Below are 8,240 nucleotides of genomic sequence, written 5' to 3'. Positions count from 1 at the left end.
GTGTGTCACTAGGTAAGGCACCTTAGTGTCTACTGTTGATGGAATTAGCAAGCTATCCCATTTGGGTCTCAAGATTTCTCAAGGAGGCTCCGTAACTTTAAATTATAGCATCGTTCTTTGATACATATTGCAAGAGAAGTTCTTCACTTGGAACTTTTCTTCAAGAATTGGTGGTCTAGCTTGTTGTTGAAAACCAAGAGGCATGATGGGTTTTTTATTAAAAGGCCCTAGGTTGCTATTCCATGAAAAATTTGGGTGGTTTTTCTAAATAGGATTATATGTATTGGAATATGGATTATTTTGTTGCCTGTTAAAGTTCCTCACAAATTGGATTGATTCAGAATTGTATGGACGTTGATCACTTGAATGGCCATCTCCACACATCTCACATACTACAAATGAATTTTGAACCACATGAACTCCCAGTGTGTTAAACTTCTTAGATAACGTAGCCACTTGTGTAGTTAAAACACTAAGTGCATCAATTTCATAAGCTCCAATAGCTTTTCTTAGACCAAACCTTTTTGAAGGCCATTGGTAATTATTTGAAGCTATCGCTTTCAACAGATTATAAGCATCTGCCTCATTCTTTTCCATTAATGCCCCACCAGTAGCAGCATCAATTATGGTTTTTATTGAACCAACTAGCCCATTGTAGAATATATGAACTTGTAACCAATCAGGAATTCCATGATGTGGACATCTTTTAAGTAGTTCTTTAAATCTCTCCCAAGCTTCATACAAGGATTCACCCTCAAATTGTGTGAATGAGGTGATATCATTCCTCATCTTTGCAGTCTTACAAGTGGAAAGAATTTTGCTCCTCCCATGTAGTAATAGACCCATTGGGTAGTGAATTGAGCCAGCTCTTTGCTTTATCCGTAAAAAGAAAAGACAGAAACAATCTCAATTTGATAGAATCATCAGTTACTCCATTATATTTGAAAGTATCGTAAATTTTTAGGAAATTAACCAAATGAGAATTAGGATCATTACTTGGTAACCCACCAAACTAGACTGAAGACTAAATCATTTGAATGTAAGCTGGTTTAATTTCAAAATTATTTGCATTGATGGAAGGTCTTCTAATGCTTTGGTGCAAGCCTTGCAAAAAAAAAAAAGAACAACATAATCCTGCAATGCTCTATTTTCTTCAGGAACCAGATTAATGGCATTATTACCATTGTTGTTGTTATCCTCAGCCATTGACTGATTTAAAGTTGTAACTTGCAAATTTTCCCTTCGATGTTTTTTGAAAGTTCTTTTTATCTCAAAATCAAAAGGAACAAGATTCAAGTTGTTTCTTTTTTGCATACAATGACCAAAGATATCCGCAAGCAAACAAAAACTATTATTAAAACAAGAAAAATAAAATTTGAAGTAAGACTAAATTGCTTGGTATTAGTATTAGTAAAAATTATAGAAACAATTCCTTGACAACGGTGCCAAAAACTAGTCAATTAAATTTTTACCTATGCAAGTATACATATCGAAAAGATAGTATAATAGTAAGTAGAGTATCGATCCCATAGAGAATTGATCTAAAATTTTACTAAGTACTAAAATTATAACAGTTTAATCTTATCCAAACAATCAAAATCAAATAACTAAGTTAATTACCTTAAACTAATTAACCAAAATTTAAACTAAAAAGAAAAATCAAAGTAATAATAAGTCCGATAAAAATAAAATCAAACAAGCCTAGGATTACAATATCCCTCACACTTCATCTAAATGTTAACTCTCTTCCTCAACTTATTTCAATGGGAGGAATTGCTAACCTAGAGTCTTCCATTATTTATAAAGGTCTCCCGACTCCTTATAAAAATTATCTATTTTATTCAAAACACTATATCTCTATACGAATTGAAATTAAAATAGATTCATTAAGTTCAGGCTCTAATATGACTACGTGTCAAACCCTGTTCTATAAAATAATTATGATGTCATTTACATGCTCAATAGAATGGTCACATATTTAGGAAGTTTGAGAAATCGTTAAAAGACGATATTGCCCCTAATGGTATCATTAAGTCGATTAAGCCTCGAATTAGTTCAAATAAGAATTTTAAGGTGAAATTAAGAGTTTCACAGTTCAGGGATGACTCAAAATGGTAATTCAGAGTTCGAGGATCAATTTGGAGTCAAACCGAAATTTTCACTATCCAAGGGCAAAATGGTCATTTGCCACTTGGGGACAAAATGGAAATTTTTAGAAAAGATTTTTTTTGGCCCCATTTGACTTATTGGAGTATGATTTGAGTATTGGAGTACGATTTGAAGTTTAGAAGTGAAAAATTTTAATTCCGGTATAATTTGGAGTATAGGGGCGAAATGGTAATTTTGTCACCCTAGGGGCAAATCGGTAAATTTTCACATCGACATTTGTCCAGACCAAGGGATTTTATTCATCATGGAAATGGATAAACATGAGAAATGTGTGGTGGAGAATTATAGAATTAAAAGTTAAATATTTAAAATTTGAACCAATAAGGAAATGCCATGTGTCATGTTTTTATTATTTTATTATCTCTTTATAAAAAGGCAAAAAAAATCAGCCCATTTCTCCCATAGTGATCAGCCAAACCAGGAGAGAGAGAGAAATAAGAACAAACCCTAGAGTGAGAAAATTCAAAGAAAAAGTGTGATTTTTCAAGGAATCAAGTGTTTAAAGGTATGATTTTTCAAGCTTAGCTTAAGATTTATCATTTTCATGCATTTTCCATCATTTTTCACGGTTGAATCATGTGATTTGAGGATGAATTCAATTTTGAAAAAATGGGTTAGGAGAGAGAAACTTGTTAGATTAATTTGATTCTAAGTTATGTTAGTGTTTTAAGTTAATTTAGCATATTTAGGAACAAAACAACAAGAAAAGAATTTATTTTCCTCCATTACCATTATTGGCTGAATTTTCTAGGGGAATATTGACTGCTGATCTTGATGTTTATTTGAGGAATTATGATGAATTATGAGCCTAGAAAAATAATGAGAATTTTCAGAGCAAAAATAAGAATTTTTACCCACTAGGGTATTTTCGTAATTTGCTATCGGGACTGATAAATTGAATCTCATTCACAGTCACTAAGGTAATTTAAGTATAATTGGAGTGTAAAAAGTGAGAAGAATTGATTTGGAGTTAAATTAGAGATAATAGGCCGAATTAGGTCAGCACCGCATTTAAGCGATAGTTGGATAAGTTGCATGTCATATCATGCATATATACCGAGCCTGAATTGATTTTATAATGGTCAAGCATTGATGTGGTGAATTATGTATTGTACATTGTGGATAGGTGGTGAGCAAATTACACTGGTAAAAGTACAGAAATTGTGCTTGAAGACTGGGATTAGGAGTACATCGACTCCTAGAACTGTGAGTGGACAATTTATCGTCTTAAATATCTAGAGTAATTATACTTGTTTGATGCTTTTATTGAATGGTGAGTTTAAATTATAAAATATTATGTTTTCCAATTAAAATGTTTTTTAATAAAAATGATATTTATACTGGTTTTGAAATCAAATATTGTTTTGGGAAAATTGAGTATATGGAGATTGTGTTGAAATTTATGATTTTATATGTTATTGAAATTGTGGCTTATGACACTATGGTAGCATGATGGCTAAATTTTTGAGGTTGGCATGAAATATATGAACAGTTTTAGATTGGTCTTGGTAGACTGAATTACATTTTATTCGCCATATTATGTTACTGGAATTTTTATGGGTCTGGTGGTATATTAAACGGTCACTGCAGTGGTGGGGGTTTCCGTGGATTGCCTATGAGAGGGGTACAGTAACCTAATTATATACTTACCTCCGGGGGGAGATGTTGGGTGAAGTATCTCTTGAGGTATGATTTGAGTGCACCTCACGTTCGGGCCACCACGTGAGAGTGAGACTCAGCCAACACCAAGGAACAGCTGTGTGTTAGATGTGAAAACATGTTTATGGGTATGGGTCATTGAACAGCCTTGGCGGTCTCAGTGGGATACCTTAACGAAGGTACCCATGAGAATGATTCTGGCAGGGGCCAAGTTTAAGAAACTCATAAGTTAGGAAAATTTTGATGAAAAGAAATTGTTTGGTATAGATTGAAATGAATTTTGCGTTATGAACATTATTGAGATATAACGTTTTTATATTGTCTCCATCTACTCGGCTTTAGATGCTTTTAATGGTAATTGTTTACTCACTGGGATTATGTAATCATAATCTCACCCCTCTTCCTATCCATTTTTCAAGCTCAGGATAATTTGTTGATAGTTGATTAAGACGAGAATTAATCTCGGAGTTGTATCTTAGAAAGTAAGGGTTCGTAGCCCTACATCTTTTTAGTCAGTTGGGGGTCCACGTGTCACTGTAAAAGTAATTTTATTCTTCAGTTATTTTATTTAAAGTATGTATGAACATATTGAGCTTTTACACCATATTTTTGGCGGGTTTTGGTGTTTTCGAAGAAAAATGACGAAAATACCCCTATGAGCTAGAAAGTAATATTTTATTGTTTTGATTTGGAAATGACTTATGATTTTTTTGAAATGTGAGATTTAATAACTGTCGCTCACTAGGGAGATGCGGAAGCTGATGCTAAGTCTTGCAGGGTTTCGATCGGCATTCGGGGTAATGAGTGCCTATCGGGACGTCACGGCGGTTGTCACGGGCTCGATGGGAGTTTCGGATCGTGACACTACATATGGCCTATAGGTATATCCCTATCATATACGCAAATCAATTAATATGATCATATGCTATCCTAATTTTAGTCTACACTAAACTTCCTTTTCCAAGTTTGTTTAGATTCCTAAATCAATTTAATTGGTGATCAAACAATTAAAAACATTAAAAACAAATTAGAATAAACAATTTAAATCCCATTAAAGATAAGCAAGAAAAAGATTAAAAATTCAAATTAGATGTGAGTTCAATTGCAATCCTAGAAAAATAAAATTAGTTACTCATAATTGCAAAGATAAATAAAAATATGTGAAGTTTAACCATTAAGAGTAACAAGAAAAATAAAAGTTAAGGAAGATAACAAAACAAATATTTACAGCCTTACTATCCAAGTTTCACCCTCAACTTCTAGCTTGTTAAATCTCTTGGGGTTGTCTCCTTTAATGTCTCATAAAAATATCCTAGTTATACTAACAACCTTAACCTAAAATCCCCTAAGTTAACCTACTGATTCTAATTGGGCTTAAAAGTGTAATGAGAGACCCAAAAATCAAATATCATCTTTCAAAATTTCTATTCCTGCAACAGTACGTCTTGCCATATTCCAACATGATTATTTTATTATAACGTAATGCAAGTTATTCATCTAAATTTGACTTTAGGTATAAATTTTTTTGAAATTTTTTTTATAGAAGGAGAATTCAAACTTAATTTTTGCAAAAAAGATAAATTAATATACATATTCTATAATCAAAAAATCAAGTAAAAAAATATTTATATATATTTTTTAACACCATAAATCTTGTACATTTAAATATATGGCTTATGAATAAGAATATCAATAATCTACTTAAATATTTGTATTTTTTAATTTTTTTTAATTTAGTCCCTCAACATCTCAATTTTGTTCAATTTAGTCCTAGCACTATATATTTTTGTTCAATTTAGTTCCTATAACGTGACTGAATTTTTTATTTTGGAAATTTTTTTAATCTGTTATGTGGCACTGACATGTCAGCATGTCAGTGTCACGTCAGCATTGCTTTGCTATCTTATTAGTGCCACATGGCATTGCCGCATCATCACACTTGTGCCACGTGGCATGCCACGCCATCACTTCAATGCCACATCATCAAAATATGCCACCTCAGCACTGATGTCATCGCTAACGTCATCCCCCTTAACAGCAACATTGGATGGCATTAGGGAGAGGGACTAAATTGAAGAAATTCTCAAAATTAAATGACTAAATTGTTTCGATTTTGAGTTCTATGATTAAATTGGATAAAATTGAAGAGTACAGGGATTGAATATGTCTTTTAGCCAAATTAGAACTCGTCAAGACAAAATGGATGACAATCCAATGAAAAGAAACAAAAGTATTGTGGGTCTCATAAATAGTGAGCGTAACACTAACGAGACCTATAATATATTATTCCTCATTGTGATAATGTGCCAAAATCTCTTGAAAATTCAAAACCTCGAATTAGCATGATGAAGAGACCAAGAGAGGAACTTAAATGGTTGCAAGATCACTATGTGTTCAACATTGACGAATTATAATTGCTCTAAAGGAATAGTTTAGAAGATCCTAGAAGCGTGAAAAAGGCAATAAGTCAGCACAATGCTGAAAAATGGCAAGAAGCCATGGTAGAATATATAACCTCCATAAAATATAATGAAGTTTGGGAGTTAGTAAATCTACCTCTAGAAAGGAAACCATTAGGTGTAAATGGATGCTTAAGAAAAAGTATGAAGTGGATGGCACACTTGACTAATATAAGGTCACCCAAAAATACACATGGCAACTTGGAATAGATCACTTTGTGGATACTTAAATCTCCAGTTGTGAAATTGCAGCAATTCAAATGATAATGGCTATAGTAGCGAGATTGGAATTAGAATTGCATTAGTTGGATATTAAAACTGCTTTTCTAAGTGGAGAATTGCAAGAATATAGGATAATAGTGCAGGATACAGCGTGATTAGGAGGTTCTGTATAGGGTTATAGGTTGGCATGTACACTTTGATTTCTTTGAAGGGTTACGCAGATAGTAACCCATCTTAAATGAAATACTTTTGGCTTATCCAAAAGGAAAATTTTGCAAGAAGACATCTTCATGAATCATGATGCAATCGGAAGGGTTCAAAGTTAAAAGACGTGAGCACAAAGCGTATAAACTAAAACGTTTGCTATATGGGTTCAAGCAATCTTCAAGACAATGGTACCTCAAATTCCATGAAGCACTAGTGGAATTAGGGTATGAGATGAGTCTTGGTGTTCATTGTGTATATATATGCAAGCAAGATAGTAATTTGACAATTTTATCATTATATATGTAGATGACATATTGTAAGCAAGTAATAGCATGGAAATGCTAGAGGAAACAAAGTTGTACTTAGGATCTAGATCCGAAATGAAAGACATAGGCAATGCCACCTACGTGTTCTTGGTATTAAGATTAAACGAGACAAAAATAGAAAATTGCTATATTTGGATCAAGAAAAGTATCTAGGGAAAATTTTAAGAAAGTTCAATACAAAGCAAAACAAGCATGTGGAAACTCTTACATGTAAAGGATTGGAGTTAAGCAAACATATGGGTCCTCGAAATGAGCAAGATTCCCTACTCACATGCTGTGGTAAGTCTAATGTTGTTCGTGACAGGTACAAGACGTAGCATTTGCCATGCAGTGGGAGTGGCGAGTTGATATTAAGCCACCAGCCAACCCATGGCTAGTGGTTAAAAGGATTTTCAAACACTTAAGGGAAATAATATCTTGGTAAGTAACCAATAAGGGAATAGCATACTTTTTCCAAGCTCGTGGAATGAAGGACATCTCATAATTTGTCATCTTACAATTTGAGAATCTACCGAAGTTGAGGTATCATCAAATTTAGACTTGCAAGTAACCACATAAGGCAATAACCAATAACGCGTTTAATTTTTGAAGCTTAGACATGCTGAATTGTCATCAATGCTGAGCTTGAGGGTTAGTTTTTTAGTAGCTTTTGGAGAGCAAGCAGCTGTCGACCCCCAACTGGAACCTGACCATCCATGCCTTGGATTAATTCCCATGGATCAAAAGAGTGATGGTGACAAATATAGACCACAGCACAGACGTCGCCGTCATGTTGCTTGCTTGAAGCCCAACATCCCAAGAGGGAAGTTGTGCTCATTTCTCAATATCTTGTCAACTCCGGTGGACGTCATTGTCATTTCTACTTGAGTGCGTAGGCATTCAATACATCACCAAGGGAATTTTTTAGCAAGTAGTCAAGTGATCTTTTTCTGTATGTTAATTGAAACTATTGCGTTATTGTTGGACTGACCATCCTTAATTGCTGAAAAAGCTTTGAAGTTGGAAGATAATTGTCTTTTGTCTTAATGGATGTGAAATTTATGTACGAGAAAGACTTCTTTATTTATTGTTAATTTTTTTAATAAATTTTAAATTAGATGTCTTGTAATTAAAAAAAAAAAGTGAAAAAATAGGAAAAGAGGAGCTTTGTTGGGCCGAGTTGGACCTGAACAAAGAAGTCAAAACATCTGACCTAACC

At 33.4% G+C, this 8,240-nt stretch overlaps 1 non-coding gene across 1 annotated transcript; it reads left to right on the top strand.

Annotated features, from left to right (window-relative positions):
- The first annotated feature begins 685 nt into the window (after nt 1-685).
- On the top strand, nt 686-792 carry LOC148762821 (small nucleolar RNA R71). The gene has a single exon (XR_016026775.1). It is a non-coding gene; the product is annotated as a small nucleolar RNA R71 (small nucleolar RNA).
- Nucleotides 793-8,240: the final 7,448 nt, after the last annotated feature.

This window comes from Theobroma cacao, chromosome 5 (genome assembly GCF_053813885.1).
Source record: "Theobroma cacao isolate CCN51 chromosome 5, ASM5381388v1, whole genome shotgun sequence".
NCBI classification, from domain to species: domain Eukaryota; kingdom Viridiplantae; phylum Streptophyta; class Magnoliopsida; order Malvales; family Malvaceae; genus Theobroma; species Theobroma cacao.
Note: the sequence above shows the minus strand (reverse complement) of the source record. Positions and strands in the feature narration are given on the sequence as shown.